Source organism: Octopus sinensis, linkage group LG7, assembly GCF_006345805.1.
Source record: "Octopus sinensis linkage group LG7, ASM634580v1, whole genome shotgun sequence".
Lineage (NCBI taxonomy): Eukaryota > Metazoa > Mollusca > Cephalopoda > Octopoda > Octopodidae > Octopus > Octopus sinensis.
In genome coordinates, this window is record NC_043003.1 from 42649346 (window position 1) to 42673599 (window position 24254).

The following is a 24254-nucleotide window of genomic DNA, read 5'->3' on the forward strand; positions in this document are numbered from 1 at the left end:
GCGTCAATTCTAGGCTTTTTAGGTCGTCCAACTTTTCTCTTGTTGTCAGGTTGTCTGGCTAACACTTGTCATAGATATATGCATATAGACAAGATGGTTGCAGACCGAATGATTTTTGTCATAGGCCTGATCAATCTATCTTGTGGCTATAAACAGCAAGAAGCATTATGAAATTTACTAAAACCCAAAAACTGTGGCTGCATTTAATATATATTTTAGAAAAATAAAGAAGGAAATAAGTGGAAATTTTATCGGTGTGGTTGTTAAATTATAAGGCACTAAAAGAGAATGACTCTCCCAAGACACAAGAGCATGTGTGTGTGTGTGTGTGTGTGTGTGTGTGTGTGTGTGTATATATATATATATATATATATTCCTACCATGTATTTTCTGATTGTAGATTAACCAGTGGGAATGATACTGGACGACAACGCATGGTGTTTGTGTTTATGATACATAACTTAGCAGCTGAGTCCACTAACATATAAATTACTACCATTGTCAATATGACTAATTCCACAATTTGGAAGAGAAATGTGAATTTTAGAAGTATATTGTTGACTCGTAGGGGAAATAGCTACATTTGATAAACTAAACCGCTTATACAGAGTGTAGTATAAAATTCAGCCGGTTTGTGTAAGGCTATCCAACGAATGTCACTTCATCCATGAATCCATTTTATTACATATGCGTACTAGATATTAAATTGTCTGCATTTTCTATCAAGCTAAATTATGAATTGCCTGTTATTATGCTAATCTAAATGAAGATAAGATCAGAAGTAGCTATAACTTCCTTTGTACTTTAGAGCGATAAAGTGGTGTTTGAGGAAATCTAGTGTATATACTAGAAGCAAAGTCATGGACAAAGCCCCCAGTTTATATCAAAATTGAAACTGATATATAAAATGTATTCTGTTAGAAACCTGTCTACATTCTATCTAAAGACATATTCCTAAAAAAAAATAAAATAAAATAAAACTAGAATTTAAGATCACTCTATGTCGATCAGCAGACATTTTGGAGAATGTTAATATCTCTATATCTTCGTTTCAACATGTTGAACTCATTAGGAACATAGTGTCGAATTCAACTCCCATGTGCTTAAATTCATCATTCTTACAAGTTCTAAAAAGCTATAAAATATATACTTGTCTGCAATCAAAAGTAATGCACAGTTACTATTCTGTTGAACTAAATTGCTTCAAGAATTCCATCCAAGGTAATGTTCTCAACTATATAAAAACAGCATGTGTAATATTTCATTTGGTCTTGTGATAAATACATGTTGGGAGTTTAAAACACAGAGAATATTTTATAGCTGAAGTTTTGAAATGATTTATGGCTAAAGTAATGTAAAGTATTATTTCCCGACTATTATTAACTTAGTTTTTCATGTACATTGCTTTTTAACGAGATTTCAATCAGTTAATTCTCCTGATGTCTTCAGGAGTTCTATTCCTGTACATAAATGTTATTTCCACATAAAACGTTTTATTTCTTTTGGGTACTAGATCGAAGACACATAAAATGTGAAGTTAATGTTAAATTACGAAATGCTAAATTACTTAAAAGTACAAAAGAATGGTTTTCATATAAAGAATTTATTATTCCTTTTCGCATAAGTCGTCTCCATCTGTTAAGTTCGATGTCACTTCTCACATGCAATATATTCTTTAACGTTCAGTCTATAAAACATTATATTTTTTGCCACATGTGCGTTCTCTTCAAGGAAAGAAAATGCTGGTAAAGAATTATTAGCAGTTTGCCATTAATAACACAAATGTGAATCGAAAGATCGAATGCAGTGGTGTTAAAAATATGTTCCCTTATTTAGCCGCCCAGAACAAAGTACTCTAATAAAGGTTACAAGACCATGTAAAGATCCAGACAGTATATTATACAATATATTAGGGCTTGTTAAAAATTTGTAAGATATATAATTCTTGGCTCTTCCCAGAACTGTTTCCAGAGCTGTATCTAGGGTATTGGAAACACCAGCTTACATATGTTGTTATTAGATTTATTTTTCTGCTCTCAAGTGGCCCTTGCTCCACTAAATGTTTTGTTTTTCTTTTTGTTCTCACAATTGTATATAGCTCTAGTATTGTTTTGTAGTATTGCGTATTATGAGGACCTACTTGTTCATACCGTCTCATTCTTCATTTTCTACAAAAGTGACATTCAGGTAGGTAAATTATATGCATATAACATGATATCTCTGCAAAACAAACTTACTTCGCAATAACAAAGCAGCCAATTACAAGAAAATTGCTTTAAAAATTGTTCTGGTACTTTTTCCATTTTCTGGGATGTAAAATAAGCATCAAGGTAAATTTTTTTGTTCAGTTACTTAGAGCAATTTCCACAATATTTTGGGAGACGTTAGTGATGAACAGTGAGAAAGATTCCACCAAGAGATAAAGGCAATAGAGGAGAGATATCAATGGAGTTGGGATGTGAATATGATGGCGGATTACTGTTGAAGTATACGCTTGAATGATTTTGCACTGGACTATAACTTGCCGAACGCTAAAACATTTAAGGATGTCTAAGAAACATATTCATTCTTTCAGAATGTCATTTGAAGATTTTTGCATATAATTTGCAGATTTTGTTGAGCTTAAGATTCTGTGTCAATAAAATAACACGATCCTAGGCCTCTTTTGTATTTTCTCTATCGTAGGCGAAACGCGTCCCCGTTTTTGGCAATAGTCTTACCAAAATTAAACTATCTGTGCGCAAAATCAGCATATATATATATATTTACACATACGACGGGCTTCTTTCAGTTTCCGTCTACCAAATCCACTCACAAGGCTTTGGTCGGCCAGAGGCTATAGTGGAAGACACTTGCCCAAGGTGCCACGCAGTAGGACTGAACCCGGAACCATGTGGTTGGTAAGCAAGCTACTTTATTTTATAAAATTTGTCATTATAGACAGTACAAAGAATGTGTAGCTTTGCGGGCTGGACAAACACATTAATGAATGAAAATGAATTAAAATGAATAAATGAGATACGAAACCCAACACCCGCCGATTGGATTTTTCTCGAAAACATATTTTCTTTTTTAAAAAATCAATATGAGGTTTCAAACCTCTTACAAGAAGGAGGCACTAAAACCTCTTACTTAACATTATTTCTTTTAAAATACACAATTGAGGTTATAAACCACTACAAATAATACAAGATGAGGTTTAAAACCCTCTAACGAGGCTTTTTCACCTCCTACTCTTCGATATATTCATTATCTTCAATGCCGCTTGAGTTCCTGTATCCCGCCGTTTCCCATGCCTCACTCATCTAGGACATGTAAGTCGTGTAAGGGCCACCCGGCCATATACGACACTCCTCCCCAAAATCCTTTAAGCCTTTCCGACAAGGGAAACATTATGACCTCCACAGCTACCTGCGGAGGCCATTCGGGATCCCGTTTGAAGGACATATCTACTGTCTCTTTATGTTCTTCTACTATTTTTCCACCTCCCCGCCCTTGTAGAAAATGATAATTAATTCTTAATCTTTAAGGGTGGGGTCGTTTCTTCCACCGTGGGTGGCACAACTTCGGGACATGCAGACAGCACATCATCTCCCCCCTGCGGTGACCCGTTCTTCTTTCTATTTTTTCTTTTCTTCCTGACTTCGGGAGAGTGGAGCTCTTCTGCTTTTTCCAGAGTCTCTCCCCCACCTCCCGAAGCCTTAGGTTCCTTCGGCGGGCAACTATTGTTGCCCGCCTTCTTCCTTTTTAATCCTTTTTGGGTTGAGGAGGCTGAAGCCTCCTCGACCACATCCACCTCTCCCTTTGACCGAGTCGGGGAGGTGGCATCCAGTGACTGTTGCAGTACCTTACCATGGTCCTGGGGCAGTTCTTTTTAATGTGGCCTGGCTGCAGGCACGAGTGATACTTGGGGGGGGGGACGTCCCTCAAGTATCACCGGAAACCTGCAGCCAGCCATTTAAAAAAAATCTGGATAAACCAGATCTGTTGCGGCCGATGTTTGACCCTTCCCAATCGACCGCCGACAATACCCTTACATTTAAGAGCCTGGGCCTGCTATCCTCCAGTCCCCGTCGGATGGTATCTTCAATCCAACCTGCTTCGGCTCTTATTAATTTCCTTCCGCAATACGACGGGGGGGGGGGCAGAATTTCATTGCCTTCTAAAGGCTGACTTGCAAACTGGCGAGCCTTTTTCCCGTTGTCAAACAGTAACCATACGGTTGCATGTTTGACACCACGGGATATGAATTTCACAGAGGACAAATAGTCTTTCAGTTCATTTTCTATAACTGGTTTTGAGAAGACGGTGATGGAATCAAGAACTTTAGAACAAGTTCTAAGCACCACCGTCCTCTCCTCCATATCTTTTAACCACTGCTTAGGCGGGTTAATTTCCCACTCTAAGACAGAGTTCTTCTTTTTAAGTTCCTTCTCTGCCATGTCTAAAAAAACAATTCAAAAGACAGTCTGCCAAAAATTAAACCGAATAAAAATAAAACAAAATAAAAGAGAAGGAAAGGAAACTGAAATTAAAATAATGAAAAAAATGAACCAAAATTTAGAAGAAGGGAAAAATAAAGGAATAAAATCACAAATAGAACAGACAGGTCATTCTTTGTATAGTAATCCAAACAGGTAATCCAATTAGGTTATTCTTGAAGTACTTCAGTTCGTAAAAAATTCCACTTTTTCTGGCGAGATACGCCCACTAGAATTTACAAAAAGAATATTCAAGCAAAAATTCTCAATTCACCGTTATGGTGATGAGAACACAATATTTTGCTCGCAATAATTGACAATTTTTCCTTTTGTTCTTTTTTCTATTCACGGAGCCCAAAACTCACATCTTCTCACTGTAACAGTCCAGACCAACTAGTGTTGCATTCTGGGTAACCGCAAGTAAGCAAGCTACTTACCACACAGCCACTCCTGCGCCTATGGTGATAATGAATGCATTTTTCACACTTTGGTCCACTGCTCTAAAGTCAGACGAGGATGTTAAATAAAGGAAGCTAAATTTTTTGGTGACAAATCAAGAGAGTGTGTATACAAAGATACTGACGTGATAGGTGAAAACGAATGGCTTATCAGGATTCAGGTCAAAAAATTGCTTCAAAAGCACCTGTCTATTCAACAGAAACATTTCCGTACATAAATTCTGTAGGACTATATACCAATTTCTATATACTAATTTCAAATGACTGCTGTGTGAAAGCGATACTGAAAAACCGAGTCACAAAACATTGAGTGTTTTCAGAGAACATTACGACATTGGAGAGTAGAGTTAACAATAGGAGAAAGATGCAGTTAAGTATTTTCTCAAGTATTTGTCAACCATGAGAATTGCTATATTTACTTCTCTTGAAACATTCTTGTGTATCTTGAACATTTTTATTAAGTGTGAACATTTGTGTTCACTCTCAGAATATGTAGACATGTTATCGACGACAAAATCAACGGCACATTTGATACGTGATGATGATGATGATGATGATGATGACGACGACGACGACGACGATGATAATAATCATAACGATGATGATAATGATGATGAGGAGGACGACGATGATGACGATGATGTCACTGGCTTAGTCACCAACCAGTAATGATCTTAGTCCATCTAGCTGTAAATAGGTGCCATAGTATTTTACAGTTGTTCCTTATACTGCGTCCCAGAGCCGAGCACTTAAAATTCTGCAGCTTAGTCTAGCTATGAATAAGTAGGGTCCATACAGCTATAGTTCCTTGTATGATATTATAGGTTGTGTTGGTGTTTTTATTGTGGAAACGAGTAACTCTAAGTTTAATATGAAAATGATAGACTGTAGCATTCTTTTCTCATTCACTAAATGCTGCTGGGAAAAAATTACGTAGTGGAAAAAGATACTCATACAGAATTTGAAAGTTCCAAAAAGTGTTACCATCTCTTTTTAGGCAACTTATTTGCCTGCATTCCTGATCAGAAACCTAACTTATGTGATCGTTCTCAACACAAAAATATGCTTAAAATGAAAGTATATCACACGGGAAATCAGAAATCATGCCATCCTTCTTTGTATTAACCTCATTATTTTCTATTGTAGCTTCACTATGTAGTGATTTTTGTGGTGCTAATTTGTAGAAAGGCTTGTCTTAGAACTCTATAAAATTCTCTGTTGTTCAGGCGCTACAAAGTCGAGGCATTTTGATCGGAAACATAAACATCCTTCTTCAGTGAACGACGGTAAGCATGTTGTTTCTGGACACCACGAGCTCATCAGATCTATGCGTCTCTTCGACCACTAAAATTTTGAGTTAAATGGTAATTTAACATCAGCGTCATGTAGTAGATGTCTTTCGACAGATATTTACAAATATTGCGTTTACAATTCGCTTTTCCTTGTCAAGTTATTTCGCCAGCGACTGTCATTTCTTGCTTGACTACCTTATTTTCTATTTCCTGTTTACCTGGTTCTGTTCACTAAGACCCAGGAAATGCTTTCGTTTGTTCTGAACAAATATCTTTCTTACACGAGGAAGGTGTAGCTAATAGCTGCTCGATTACATATTAGCCAACTAGAAATGAGTAATTTAAACGTTATGCTGTTATTATCTAAAGATATCGTAACATCAACTCACGAAAAAAAAATCTACCTACCTTCTCATGGGAAACAACTTCTGACAGAAGGCTTGTATTCAGTGCGACCCTGATATAGTATAGAAACAAATCAGAAACCTCATGAACACACCTTCCCTTTCTAGAAAAATGGTTACAGGAATGAATATGCCACTTTCACTTCAGTTTCCTGAATGGCATTGTGATTGAGGTATATACGTAAGAAGGATGACTTCTTAGTCTACCATGCTGATCTACTGGAATCTTATTATCAGTGTATGCACATACACATTCCCAGTAGTTGAGAAGAACCTGAAAGACTAAACTTCTTTAGAGGATACCTGAGATAAAGTAGAATTTAGGTATGACGAATGCTCTCTAAATGAAAGCATGCATATTACAGAAAGTCGATTTGATTTGTCTACTCGGCGATTTGATGACGCATCAACACAGAAAGCCGATTAAATACGATAAACTGTGAATCAATCAACTATCTATGCATCTGGCATAGTCTCGATTTACTTGCATTTCAAAATCAACTGAAATCAGAAAACCCCTCTTTGAAGGAGATATGAAATTTGTACATCTTTGAAATAAATAAATGTGTCCTGAAAAAGTCTCAAAACTTCTGGAAAGAATATTGTATACGTACATGTACATACATAATACATATTACAAGGTCAGGTTTATACCTGTAATATATATGCATGTATAATATATATATATATATATATATATATATATATATATATATATATATATATATATATATATATATATATATATATATATATATACATACATGTATGTATATCTGTAATTATTGGGACCCTGGGATATGTAACACACTACCTAAATACCAATCTTGAGAAATTAGGCTTCTCAAAACCAGAAAGAAGAAAGCTAATTCGTAGACTATAGATCCAATCCATCAATGGAACAGTAAAAATCTGTAAAACTTTCCAGAAGTTGATCCTTTAAATATATATGAGTATGTCTAGATATGTAACAATATGCATAAGAATACATACATAAAACATATATCTGCACATACATACGTACATACATACATACATACATACATACATACATACATACATACATGCATGCATGCATGCATACATACATACATACATGCATGCATGCATGCATGCATGCATACATACATACATACATACATACATACATACATCATACATACATACATACATACATGCATACATGCATGCATGCATGCATACATACATACATACATGCATGCATGCATGCATGCATACATACATACATACATACATACATACATACATGCATGCATGCATGCATACATACATACATACATGCATGCATGCATGCATACATACATACATACATACATACATACATACATACATACATACATACATACATACATACATGCATGCATACATATCATTTACTTGTTACAGTCATTAGAAATGAGCTATGTTGGAGCACTGCCTTGGAGAAATTTTTAGTCGAAAGAATCGAATTCACTAATTTTTTTAAAGCCTAGTACTTATTCCATCGGTCTCTTTTGCTGAACATCTAAGTTACAGGACGTAAACACATCAATAACACCAGTTGTCAAGCGTTGGTGGGGGACAAACACTGAAAAAAAGACACACACACATTTATATATCTTATCTACTGCCTATATTCTGTGTATATATATATGTATACATATAGATATCCTATTTTGGCCCTCTGTAAAAATCCTAAAAAGTATATTTAATTTGCTTTGCAGGAGCAATTGTTTTATCGAAAGCGTATATTGTTGTTAAATGCTCGAAATACGAGACGAGAGAAACAGCCAACAACTGATGAAGGGTCGTTCTTTATGTTGTTTACGTTGTTTTCCATTTGAGTCTTTTGTTGTTCGAAAGATATATACGTATAGATGTAGGTATGTACATATGTATGTATATATATATATATATATATATATATATATATATATATAATATATATATATATATATATATATGCATATATATATATATATATATATATATATATATATATATATGCATATATATATTATATAATATAATATTATATTATATTATATTATATTATATATATATATTATATTATATTATATATATATATACATGCATGTATATATTTATGTATATGTACATGTGTGTTTTGTGTGTATGGACGTGTGTATGTATGTGAGCATACATGTTGCAGTAAGGCATGTAAAGGTAAATGATCAGCGGGTAGAATACAATACTTTGCGATATAGTTTCGTCTTTCAAATCCCCGAGCTCAAAATCTGACTTTCATAATTTCATGGTCAATGAAAAAAATATGAACGAATCCTGCGACGGTGCAGTTCTCTCTCCTTCTCTCTCTCTCTCTCTCTCTCTCTTTCTCTCCCTCTCTCTCTCATCTCCAACTACACATCCTGGATATTCTATGCCCTTAATATAAATAAATATATTTATAGGGAATAATTAATAAATTTTTCCCTTATGAGGTTTTTCACGCTAACTACTTGATAAATTCTTATAAAGTTTCTATCCTCTATCCTATATTCAAAATATGTATGTAAGTATGCATATGTATATATATATATATATATGAATTTATGTATGTATATACATAAGTATAGAACTTAGAGATGAATTCTTATAATTTAACACTAGAGTAACTGAAACTTAGCGACGTTGTAGCATTTTCTAGTAGTAATTAATATCATAGCTGAAATTAAAACGTTCTGCCAGGTTTGAACCTATCGTATACTTGTCTGATCGAAATCATATCTTCTGCTCTGCAACAAGTTACAACAAACGAACAGGTGAAAATAGAATCATTAGAAAAATAAAGAAAGCGAATGTACATTATTTCAGGAAACCTCGCTTCTAGTTGTTTAGGCTTCAACGTGATAATCCTGTTGTCGAACATAACCTGGAGTGTTACAAGTTTCTTAATCCCGAAAAATTTTCTGAAACACGGCTATTTCAGAATTCAAAATTTTAAGGTTTCTCAGATCACCGCAAGAATCAAATAATTGACTGAGTTCTCATATTGTTAATGAATTTCACCAAAGGGAGAATGCTGGTCTATTATCTTTTAAATCAAATTTTGCGTTCCCCTAATGTGTAAGTTAAATATATCAGGCTTTTGTTCCATAACAGAAAAGCTGACTCCCGTTAGGTTTGATGTAAAGTATTTAGTTTTCGGCGAACTGATAGCTGTCAGTGTTATATAAAATCTATATGATTCCTTAGAAAATTCTGAAGTTTTAAATCAGCGTCCTTTATTGATCTTCGGTGTTAAAGGAGTATATGTATATTGCTTGTCAATGTTCGTGCAATAGAATAAGTCTTTAGTTGTGTGAGATGGTAACGGTTTCAATCTCATCAAGTAATTACCTGGATTATGTAGTAGGTATCGCTCGAGAGAGAGAGAGAGAGAGAGAGAGAGAGAGAGAAGGAGAGAAAGGAAGAGAGAGAGAAAAAGAAAGATAATGTATGAATATGTGTGTGCGTGTTGAGGCGATATTAACTGTTTTAGTCCGAATATTCCAGCACGTCATCGCTTGTCGTGTTTGTGGCTTAATAACACTGAGATCAGATAAGAAGACAAATTATAGCTGTAACATACAGATGCCTTCAAAACAAATGTAAAAATAAAAATAAAAAACGCAAATACGGACGTAATTTTCTCACGCTAATACAGCCTTTTTCTGCATTTCTCATACCTGTTTTATCAGAAGTGGGCACAAAAGAAACAGAAATGGGCTATACACGGAATAAACTTGTATATATTATTCAAATAGTTGAAATCTCTTATTCATAATTTCACTTTCATAACTCAGTGTAAAGGACATTATTTAAGTGTAGCAACGAGCAGCTTAAAATCAGCAGTTATTAACATATTTTACGGGTGTAGATTTCCTGGCAGGAAAATGAACAAACTCAGTTTTTAGTTATGCAACATTGAATATAGAAAGAAAAATTTTTTCTATTTAAATATTAAAGTATATGTTCCCTCTTTCTCTCTTTCAGTGACCACCATTGCGGGTTCTACAGATCCAGATCTAGAGGGGACGGGATTTCGCTTTAGATCAATGCGGCGCAAGCAAAGTTGTTGCCCTGGAAATCAGTAACATCTTCGACCGTATCTGACATGCTAATTTCCAATCAAAACTTCCCGCCTACTTCTCCCTTCTCTCGGCCCTGGAATCGGCAACTTCGAATCATATTATATCAACACGACATGTATTGACGAAGTTACTTTTGTCTCTGCTCTCAATCAACTCGGGTGTTCCCCGTGATTTTGTTCTGTCCAACACAGTGTTTCTTCAATATATCAATGACCTACTTACCTCACACCCAACAGCGCCTACTCTTATGAGATGACACTACTTTTCATTCCGTCCCTGTCTCTCAAAACCATGAATCACCCACAGCCATCAAAGACCTATCCCCTTGAACAAACTTGCAGTGATTCTTCAGAGACCTTGCGAGTATCAACTAGTGGATGCTTGTCAACCATAGCTCAAACCCTCCCCCGCCGATTCACTCGTCTTCCTCCATCCTAGCACCCTTCGTGTCTCCAACCTCACTTTCCTCGCACTAAACGCTCTGCTCTCCCTTCATCTTTAGAACTCGTCTACTGCAATCTTCTCTTTGTTCATGTTTTTCCTGCTGGTTTTGACTTGCAACTGTATGAACACAAAACTTTGATGCACCCAATCGCTCCGGTGTCGGATGGTCTTTTAAAATCATGAAACCGGCCCGGTTATTGCAAGCACTATATATATAAAAGGATAAGATCGACATTTAAATACTGATCTTATTAGGTGGCCAGCATGGGAATGAAAACCTTCAAAGGTAATAATTATTATTAAAATTATAATTTAGGGTATCTAAGAGATACCACCACACTGGAAATAGCAGTCAAAACTTGACTCTAATACCACATTAAATGCTCATACAACACCAGGAGAGAAGATAAGCACCATAAGAGAAGACAAAGTGACATTTCTTTGTCTTCTCTCCTGGTGCTCTATGAGCTTTTAATGTGGTATTAGAGTCAAGTTTTGACTGCTGTTTCCAGCGTGGTGGTATCTCTTAGATACCCTAAATTATAATTTTAAGATATATATATATTTATATAGGGGAGGATAATTCACAAAAAACAAAAGCCGAAGACAGGTTGTGTAGACAACAAACAGATGTATTAGTTTAACGCTCGCGAAGTGATAAAGTCTTTAACCTTTCGAGCCTACGCTCTTCCGCAGAAAGGAACACAGAAAGAATCAAGGAGAGAAAATAAAGAATGTGTAGTGGCCTTCGATTTCTCTCTCTCTCTCTCTCTCTCTCTCTCTCTCTCTCTCTCCCTCTCTGTCTATATATATACGTACTCACACACACACAAAGAGAGCGAAAGAGAGTAAGGGTGAAAGAAAGTGATGGGGAAAGAGAGAGAACATCGTGCACTCAGTAGTATTTTTACTTTACACTTATTGCTCCGGTGGTAACTAATGAACTCAGCTCTTGATAAACATACACGTCTGCAGATATTGTAGATAAAGCTTGTCACATTCTCTACACTATACGCATATGTCCGTAGTCATGCTCTTTCGCTCTCTCTCTCTCTCTCTCTCTCTCTCTCTTTCTCTCTCTCTTTCATTCTCTATCTATATGTGTGTGTGTGTGTTTGTGTGTATACACCCTATCCGCCGTATTTACATGTGTTCATATAGTTGTTGAAATACATATGTATGTAAGTGTAAGATAGATATAGGAAAATATTTATAATCTTATGCCGCGGCTATCGGCACTGAACAACTTGCGTGTGTTGGTAATATTACTAAGGTAGGCTGGAATATTTCAACATATCACTAGATTAACATCTTCAATCTCTTACCAGTGACACATTGAGATACTGTCTAATTAACAGCTTACACGAGACAACACAGACGCAGAAATGCTTGTGTGTGGTTTATATATATATAATATATATTATATATATATATATATATATATATATATATATATATATATATAATATATATTATATATATATATATATATATATGTATATATATATATATATGAATGTCTGCATTATATATAAATGTGTGTGTGTGTGTGTGTGTGTGTGTGTGTGTATCTTTGTGTGCGATCAATATAAAATGTAGGAATATTCATGGTGCCAATTTCTGCGAAGAAAATGGTACATACCAATACGCGAGATTTTACTACTTAGCACACTTATAGGATAAGTCAACGTCTGAAGGCAAATCACTGCACTTATTGCGCAACAGAACACACGCATGTATCCGTATTATTTACCATTATATATATATATATATATATACTCTTTTACACTTTTACTTGTTTCAGTCATTTGACTGCGGCCATGCTGGAGCACCAGCTTTAATCGAGCAACTCAACCCCGGGACTAATTCATTGTAAGCCCAGTACTTATTCTATCGGTCTCTTTTGCCGAACCGCTAAGTGACGGGTACATAAACACACCAGCATCGGTTGTCAAGCAATGCTAGGGAGACAAACACAAACATACACGCACACACACATATATATACACATATATACGACGGGCTTCTTTCAGTTTCCATCTACCAAATCCACTCACAAGGCTTTGGTCGGTCCGAGGCTATAGTAGAAGACACTTGCCCAAGGTGCCACGCAGTGGGACTGAACCTGGAACCATGTGGTTGGTAAACAAGCTACTTACCACACAGCCACTCCTGCGCCTATATATATATATATATATATATAATATATATATATATATAGATAGATAGATAGATAGATAGATAGATAGATAGATAGATAGAGAGATAGATAGATAGATAGATAGATAGATAGATATATGTACGCACACACACACACACACATATATATATATATATATATATATATATATATATATCAATTGAATAAAGTTAAAACACGGTCTGGTTTGCACGTTTTTATGATATTTTGACATATACATATATAATACATACACACATATATATATAAAATATAAAATGCGACAGGAACGCAAAACATCCGGACAGCTAGGTGATACAAAAAGGGACAACCAAACATCCAGATAGACGGTACAAGGAAACAAAGATGACTCATTCGAAGTTTTCTTTCCTCAGTCATGCATCAGATTATCCTTGCAATTTCGGCTGATTATATATATGCATATATATATATATATATATATATATATATATATATATATATATGTATGTGTGTGTGTGTGTGTATATATGTATATATGTATATATATGAATATATATTGATATATATATATATATATGTATATATATATATATATATATATATATATATTATATATATATATATATATATATAATATATATATATATATATATTGTAATGTTCATAAAGTTAAATTAGGGCTTTCATACATAGTGTAATCATCAGATTTCAAATGTATTTAACTGACAGTTGAGTTCTTGACAACTTTAGTACCTCTTAGGACGCTCTAACAAGCTGATCGTTTAGAATACGATTTTAACCAATCTGCATGCTGCTTAAACATCACGGTTTACCAGTAGTACCGATATTCTGAATTTGTTTATATTTGTATGTTAGGAATATTTTTTTTTTAATCCACATCATTAACAGGTTGTTATATTATTGCTGTTATTACCATTGAGAACAGGTTTGAACATTTTAATAAACCGTTTTTCTTTTATCTTTCTTCCAACTTTACTTGTTTCAAGTAATTTGTGCAGAGCAAAATTTAGAAAGATTTTCTGTCCACATGTCTCTATATGTTCACTTAATGGAAGTTGGTGAGCACTGGTCTTCCGGATTTGTTGTCTGTGGACTCATGAGTGCTCCGATAATGTATTCTTTGTCAGGCCTATATATAATTCAACGCAATTCGGTCATTTAATGCAGTAGACTAATTTCTGCTTTTTCAGTTCCCATCTGCTTTTGCAAAAATTTGTCCATTTCTTGTTCTAATGGATCTACCAGAATGCATGTATTGATACGTTCCACATCTGCTATCATTACACTTTGATACTGTGAATGTTTTATCCTGTTTGTTATACTGAATTTTGCTTTTGTTAATAGTTCTTTAGGTTATGTAGTTGCCTTTTACTCACGATAAGTGTTTGATTATTTATTATGTTGTTTAATTTTTCACTTTGTTTTATGATTCATAAATTTGTTTTGATGATATTAAAAATGCTTTGGTGGTGCGGATTCTGTATTACTAGGAATGGTATTGTGTTCCGTTGATGGGTTAGTCTTTTTCGTGTTTCCCTAAGTTGCCATATATGTATCTCTTTTGCTCGTTGCATACTATGTTCTATAAGTAGGAGAGGGTAATTTTGAGCAGAAATCGTTTGAGTTTTATAAGTCGTGTGTTTCTGGTATTTGGATCATCGACTATAGTACAAATTTTCCTGGCTAGACAGTACGGAATTTTGCCTTTTGTGTGAGTTGGGTGGCATGATTTGAAATTTATGTACTGGTGTGTATATGTGCGTTTGTAATAAATATCAGTTGTGATTGTGGTGTTGCTTTTAATTACTATTTTGTCAAGAAATGGTAATTGTGTGTTGCTCATTTCTCTTGTGAATTTGATACTAGGGTGTAGATTGTATGGGAGAGTGCTGAATTCTTCCAGATTTTTTTTAGGAATTTTGTCCAAATTAGGAAGCAATCATCGAGATATCTTTCCCATGTGTCCTCTATATGTCTTTTAAAGGTCATGCCGTAGTTTTTTTCAAATTTTTTTATAGGTTTTGTTCCAAGTATCACAATACTGGGTTCGCGAAAACTGGAGCAAATCGTGTCCACATAGAGGTGCCTCAAATCTGGAGGGAGTTTTCTGTCGAGGGCTTATATGTCCCGATATTAGTCTATTTATCACAGTCAATGCACGGTAATATCTTATAAGCTTTAAGCTTTTAAAATATGACGGAGATGTACTTGCATAGCAAGTGATCTTATCTGAGATCGTGTGCTGGAACGAAAACAATTGAAGCGTAGAAGGTGTTTATAAGCCATTGAAAAACACACAAAAACCGTTAGATTCACTTCAACATTTAAATTTAATTTGCCAAAATATTTTCGGCGCTTTGAGACCGCAACCTGTTCACTGACAAAATTCTGTGCCGCATATATATATATATATATATACATCTAACGGTTTTCGTGTGTTTTTAAATGGCTTATAAGCACCTTCCACGCTGCAATTGTTTATAAAATATCATTATTTATATATATATACATATTGGTTTCAAGACTAGCAAGTTCGGAATCAGGCTAAATCGATTCCGAATGGATGAATGGCAAGGTCAACCTCGGAGGAATTTGAACACAGAATGTAAAGACAGACGAAATACCGCAAAAGCATCTTGCTCAGCGTGGTAACGAGTCTGGTAGCTCGCCGCCCTAGTATATCTATATATTAACACATACAAACATATAAACCTCACCTGAGCGTTTATCTTATAGCATACGTTTCGGTTTTAGATGTTTGGTATGAGAAGCACGGTTTGATAACGGACTTGGCTTCTCTAATATTTACCAGCTTGGCACACTTTGATTTTAAAGTACAGCTGTCTTGGTCCATTCATAAATGAATCCAATGGAGAAATTCAGAGTTGACGCTACTATCTGACGTTAGTTTCAATTTCTTTGTAACAACCTCTGCGTCTACATTCGTTCCCATCACTATTGGCTCTTGACTTTGTAAGACCCAACAGAGAAAGTAATGAATTCCATAATGTCTCTGTGGAATTCTCTCCTTGTAGGTTCACCAGAAGGAGAACCACAGCTGAGATTGAATATGTTCAGTGGCACAGCAATCCACAACATCGCTCTCTGGACTTGCAGAGAAATATCTGAGACACAAGACAAGTTTGAAAGGTGTTTAACTAAACTCATTGCTGCCATAGATATAATTACTAAAGCAGGAGCGCCACTCTATCTCGGCAGTTGTAAAGGCACTAAGAAGTGTAAGATGCAGGCACAGAAGACAGCCAGTCACTTGCTAATTAGTTCTGACTATATTCTATGATAGCATACAGTTTTCATTTGACACAAGAGACATTGTTAGATTATACCATGAGATCAAGAAAAGCATTGAGGCAAATCAAGTTAAGAATTCACCACTGAAACCATAGAAAGTAAGGCCATTGAAGACATAGGTAAGTATATGGGAAGACGAGTAGATGTCTACTCTTAATTCTACTCCAGAGGAAATAACATTTTAAACAGCGTACCAGACACCATGGAATGCCAACTTGCCATATGCGAATCGAATGTATTGCCGACTGCGGAAGATGAGTAACTCCCCTGATGCCAGCTGACCATCAAAGTCGCAGGATTGTATGGCAGTCCGCTAAAATCAAACAGGTGTATGAAAAATATTCCGTTAAAACACTAGCGCAAAGTATTGTCCCAGTGTTGGACAGAAAGAATAGTTCCACAAGACATGACACGCCGTTATAATATCACCCACTATAAGAACAGACGAGGCGGAAGCATTTGTATAAGATAATCTTTTTGCTGAATATCTCTGAGAAGACTTTTACCCCCTCCTCTATGTCAAATTGCAGAAATCGTCAAAAAAGTATGACCCGAATCAGTATAGTTTCCAGTTGTAATGTCACCGCAACCATCATTATCTTCCTCACCTACAAGAGAAATGCAAAGACAGCTACCCTATAACACTTTCGATGATCCCACACAGCGCTCAAATATACGTAAAGTCCCAAGAGAACTTCCCTCTAAGATTGTTTAATTCCATATAATTTCTTGATATTCCAGTCAGTATACACAAATACAAATAACATTGTTCTGTTTAACACAATTTCATCGAAGACGTTCAGCATATAATGCGAAATGAACGATCAATTAATCTAGCATTTTTTCTACTGTTTGTGTTCCAACTGTACCCTGTTATATCGTGTTACTCTTATTTTAGTCGAAACAGTTGAAATATTATCCTGTTCTCTGTCTTAATCGTAACAATTCAATGAATTCAATGCTCGTATCGTTTATATTTCGGCTGCACTGCATTACTTTCTAGTAATCATTTCTTGAAAATGCTGATGCTACTAAAAAGTTGATAGAAACCCTGTCCTAAGGGGACGAAATTACAATGACTTTCAGTAGACAGCCGATTGCTGAAATTTTACGTTTCATCCGTTTGCTTCGTTCTTTTTCACCTGTTGTGTACATTTTCGTTGTCTCTGCTAAATTTCTTCTCTCTCTCTCTCTCTGTCACGCTGTCTCTTTCTCTTTCTCGCTCAATCTCTCATTTTCTCTCTCCCTCCATCTCTCTTTTTCTCTCTCTTTCTCTTTCTGTTTATCTATGTTCTTAACCTAAATCTATGTGTACATATATGTGTGCTCTGCGTGTGTGGAGAAAAAAAGAGAGAAAGAGAGAGAGAGAAAGAAAGAAAAAACGCTTTGTCTTTGAACAAGGTATTTCATTTGAAGTCACACCAGTTTATACAACGAAAATGAATACCTGGTTGGAGGACCAAACTTCATAGGTCTTTTACGGGGCCTCGAAAAACGAAAGGACCGTTGCAATAAGTGTGTGAATCTGAGAGGGGAACAGGTTCAATAAAATCATAATTAACTGATCCTCCTGTATTTTCTTTCACCTAAAGTCAGGAACTTTTCAGCACCACCCCCAATGTATACAATATATACACACATTCATATACAAATATATAGGCACATGCGTTTACATATACATACATACAAATACATGCTTGGATCCGATAACAATATCTCTATGATCAAAGGATTATACCAAATTTCCGTTTGTATACTTTTTATCTATAATACTGTTCTTCTTATTATTATTGTTGTCGTTGTATTTTGTTATCTGTATGAGGAAGGAGGTCAGATAACCAAAATATAAAAGTGAATATCTGAGGATTAAAGATAAATAAGCAGAAATGTTGCAGCTTAGCCAACGTCAGGTCATTCGGTACAAATCATTCGTTTCGTCCACTCTCTAAGGACGATGATGATGATGATGCTCATCATCATCATCATCATTATTATTATTATTATTATTATTATATTATTATTATTATTATTATTATTATTATTATCATCATTATTATTGTTATTATTATTATTATTATTATTATTATTATTATTATTATTATTATTATCATCATTATTATTGTTATTGTTGTTGTTGTTGTTGTTGTTGTGGGTGTTACACTAATAACTATAATAATAGTGCGTGTGTGTACATGTATTTAAATCCATGTAAATCCATTTGAGGTAGATTAACTTAATATTCCATTTGTTCCATGTTCAGAACGTGTCATTTAGTGCAATTCGATAGATTTTGAAATATCTTCTGTATATATATGTATATGTTTTTGTGCGCGCGTGTGTGTGTATGAATGAAAGCAGGTGTATATATGTATATACTACCAACATATACAACGACACACAGGCACATACACATGCATATATAGTGGCAAAACCATACACCAGGGTTATTCTGGCGTGCGACTTACAAATATAAGTCTGAGATCTCTATTCAACTTAAGGTGTTTTATTCTTGGAGGAGACTAGTTGACTATTCAGCATTTATGAAATATTTGGGAAATGGTTTAAAGAAATGCGGTCTACATTTTCTGATAAACTGCTGAGCTTTGGCATCAGAATATTTTGACCGTTTTGACAAAACTGAAAAGTAGGTAATCTGAATGTTTCCTTCAGCTAACAAAGCGTGTTTGACTGAATAATTTGTGATGGATCTATGTACACTCATGTACCTATTTCTGTTTATGTTTGTTAATCGACACCAACAACGACCAAATTTTCCTTCATATGTAGATCTTTTGTGATAATTGCATATATATATATGATTGATGTAAAGGCGCATGGCTCAGTGGCTCGAGCCGTCGGGCTCACAATCGTGAGGTTGTGAGTTCGATTCCCGGACTGGTCTGTGTGCTGTGTTCTTGAGCAAGGCACTTTATTTTACGCTGCCCCAGTTCACTCAGCTGCAGAAATGAGTTGCAACGTCACTGACGTGTAGCTGCATCGGCCTTTGCCTTTCACTTGGACAACATCAGTGGCGTGGAGAAGAGAGACTGTTATGCATGGGTAGCAGTCCACAAACAACCTTGCCCTGACTTGTTCTTCGGAGTGGATCTTTCTATGTGCAATCCCATAGTCATTCCTAATCGAAGAGGGTCTTTACTCTTTAAATCATTGATGTACATCTTCATTTGATGACAGTTCACTTATATATTTGACCAGAGGATACGGTTTAGACACTAAGTATAAACCTTTCCTTCATAAATTCAATTGCCCCTCGTCAGAAAGATATTCCAAGCCGAGTGGTTTGCAAAGATCGATACAACTTTTCTCTAAAGTCATCTCCAGCTCATCTTTGAAATGCCTCTTTGGTTCTTCAGCTAAGCGTTGACCATTGTCTAGTTCACCATATAAAAAAAAGTACTTGCGACGAATCATTTGACTAAAAATTCCTTAAGGCGGTACCCCAGCTTGACTCCGGTCTAATGACTTGAACAGTAAAAAGGTAAAAGATATACGTTCTAGGGCGATTATGAATCAAACATGTTCTATATCTTGGAGCCATCTGTGCAGTTGCACATTTAATATGGATGCAGAAAATATTTCTGTGTTTCGTTGTCGTGTGTAAAGTCACTACATTGTACGCTGCAGTGGTATCTGCTTCAGGAGATTGTGCTTAATTGTAGTTGTTGCGAGGAGACAATCGGGAGGAGGTGTTGCGTAATGATCTACCGTAAGATTATCTCAATTTTCTTGACATTAACTGTCAGTTTGAATTGTTGTTATGCTGTAACTGTTGTTAAAGAAAAGACCTCCAGCATAATATGTGCAAATTTAGATGAAGCACCAGCATTTCTTATGGTACCAATACTGCACGTCGGTATTGCAGAGAAATGCCCTAGTTTAATTCCACACAAATAACGAGTTGGCGAGACATACTCAAATTCTCTCTCTGAAAGTTCAAAAATGACAACCTCAGGTATATGATAGATTGAAAAAACAATGATTCTCAGTCACATCATTATCAGAGAATTCTTTATATCTGTACTGTATAAAATAGTCTGGTTGAAATAGAGAGTGATTTCGAAAAGGAAACAATGTTGATCACAAGTTAAATAAACATATACTTTACTCTAACCACTTTCAACAGAAGGTAGTATCGAGCAGGTTCATGTTTTGTAATGCAACAGAAACGTGAGAAAGGAAATTTTCTATCTATCTATCTATCTATCTATCTATCTATCTATCTATCTATCTATCTATCTATCTATCTATCTATCTATCTATCTATCTATCTATCTATCTATCTATCTATCTATCTATCTATCTATCTATCTATCCAGCAAGGATGCCAAGTGTGAATGACGGAGCCAGCTTGAGCAAAATTCTATGAATATAAAGAAAAAAAAAGAAAAGGAAAGGAAAAAAGAGACCTGAAATGTGTTTTCTTTTTGCATGACACTATTGTCCAAGGTTCCCGTGGTCTTTTCTGTAGGCATTTCTATCCACGGCCCAACCTAATCTGTTTTCCCTTTTTACATTGACATTTTTGTGATACACGATCCCTATTGATCGGCCCCACTTCTTTTTTCACGATCCCTTTTTATCGGAGTTCGCCCCCCCTCCCCCCTTCTCTTCTTCCCCAAAAGAAAAGCTCTAATTTGTATTTTGTCCCTTCTGTGTCTAGCCCTGCGTTGCCAATAAAGAAATCTATCTATCTATCTAACTATATATATATATATATATATATATATATATATATATATATATATATATATATATATATATACATACTATTTATATTTATATAAGATTCAATTTTACATAAAACGTAATATTTAGAAATCAAAGCACTTAAAAACAATTTTTTTTCTAAACTGTTTCCTTGAACAGACATTCTTGACAGAATAAATAAAAGCAACCATATCTACTTATAATACCAGACAGTAAATGGTGAATACTACAAGCTACGTTAACAATACGATATACTAGTAACAACAACGGTCAAAAATATAGTGAAATATGATTGTTTATATTACAAAAAACATAAAGTAAGCGAATTTATTTCTTAAGTTATATAAAATCATGTCATATTTTCATCTTGTACACGTATTTTCTTCTTCATGTTTACACACATACCCAAATACCCCCATACGCACACTCACACACACGCACACACACATACATACGTTTATACACACACAATCACACACAAGAACTCACATTGCTGTCTCTGTCACTCTAACCACCTTTCTCTTCTCTGTCTCACTTTTCCCCTCTCTCTTTTTCTCTCTCTCTCTCTCTCTCATATTGCGTATATATAAACATACACACATGTATATATGCATGTAGCCATGTATATGCGTGATGAGTGCGTCAGTGCTCTATTTGTGTGTATATATATATATATATATATGTATATATATATATATATATAATATATATATATATATATATATATATATATATATATAATATATATATATATATATATATATATGTATGTATGTATGTATGTATGTATGTATATCTAGAGAGAGAGAAACAAAGAGATAGATAGACATACATACATGCAACCACACACACACGCGCGCACACACAGGCACATATAAATTCGGCATGAAAGCACACTAACTAATTTGCATTCAAATATCAACGAAGTGAATATATTTCCGATCAATTGTCTATCTATCTATCTATCTATCTATCTATCAATCTATCTATCTATCTATATATATATATATATATTATATATATATACATATTTATATTTATATATATATACATACATATAAATAACGCACACACATAGACACACACACACGAACGCACACAGACACATGCACACACACATACACACACACGCTCACATGTTTATAATATATTTGGGTTTCTTCAAATTACTTTTCATTAAATTTTACTTAACCTTTTTGTTGCATCAAGACATTGTTAATTCTTTCATATTTCCATGACTTTTGAAGGAAATTCAAAATTTACTTTCGTGATACTGCGTACATACATACATATATATACCTACACAAAAGTATATAGATGCGCACTCTTAAATAGCGCTCCAACATAATTATAGATATGTGAAAGTGTCTGTATGCATCAATAAGTATGCATGTATGTTTCTACGCATGTGTGTCTGCACACATAACGAGACACACATATGTAGGCAAAAAGGTACATATATATATATATATATATATATATATGTATGTATGTATGTGCGTGCATGTGTATGTGTGTGTGTGTATCAACTAAAATGCAGAATGGTTTATGCTTTAATATCGCATATATTATCTAAACCGACACATGCACATATATATCATACAGACCAACGTGTACCACACGTATATAATTATACACAAACACATGTATGTGTAAGTATATATGTATGTATGCATGTATGTATGTATGTATGTATGTATGTATGTATGTATGTATGTATGCATGTATGTATGTATGTATGTATGTATGTATGTATGTATGTATGCATGTATGTATGTATGTATGTATGTATGTATGTATTTATGTGTGTATGTATGTAAGTATGTATGTCATTATTCTGTTTTATTTCAAGATTTCTTGTCAACAGAGAAGGAGCTGGTTTCTAACCTTGATCCAAGGCTCGTTCATTGGAATTTTAACATCAGCAACAAAGTATCTATGTTATTATTTAGTTTATTTCAAGATTACTTGCCAATAGAGAAAGAGCCTGTTTCTAACCCAGTATCCAATGTTCTTTCATTGGAATTTCAACATCAACAACGTGGTATTTTTGTATGTATTTTTGTGTGTATGTATGTATGTATGTATGTATGTATGTATGTATGTATGTATGTAGCACGGGTAGGTAGAAATAGCACGGGTAGGTAGAAATTCCGGGGTGGTGTCCGGCGTGCTGAAAGACCACTGGGAGTGAGGCGCCCCTCAGCTTTTGTTAAAGCACGTCTCTAGGAGAAGGTCACTCTGATATAAAACCAGATATGCAGGGAATGGCATTGAACATTTTGGGGGTCTTTGGTTTGTGCTAGAGATCACGGCGCTCCCACATCCTCGAGCCTGCGACTTATATTGGCACCAGACATCTTGCTCCAGCTTGTCTCTGGATAATGTCAATAAAGGGGAGAGGGTCTATGAGGTGTTGTGCAAGCCTTATTGGACCTAAAACTCTGCACAGGCATTGCCGACCTCTTTTTTTAATTCTCTATATATCTATCTTATTTTTAGTATATATTTTCTTCATTTTTAGTACATATATATATTTTTTTATTCGGAAGTCCTGCGGCGATGGGAAGGTGGTGAAGCATGCCGACCTGACGGGTTGGAAGCATGTAGTCAGCGACCTGCACGTAGGCGGCCCATGCTAGATATAAAGTCGTCTCCTTGTCGCCCAAGACAATGGTAGGATTCGGTTGCTGCATGGGTGTCTGAGCAGCTCCATTTGGAGAGGGCACTGCTCACCTGGAGACCGGGGAGGTTCTAGAAAAGGTGAACCAAAAATTGCCTGTCTTTCCATATCTGGTCAGTTTAGCGATTCGTGAGCTGAACCGCTATAAAATTGATATAGCTGCACTCTCAGAGACT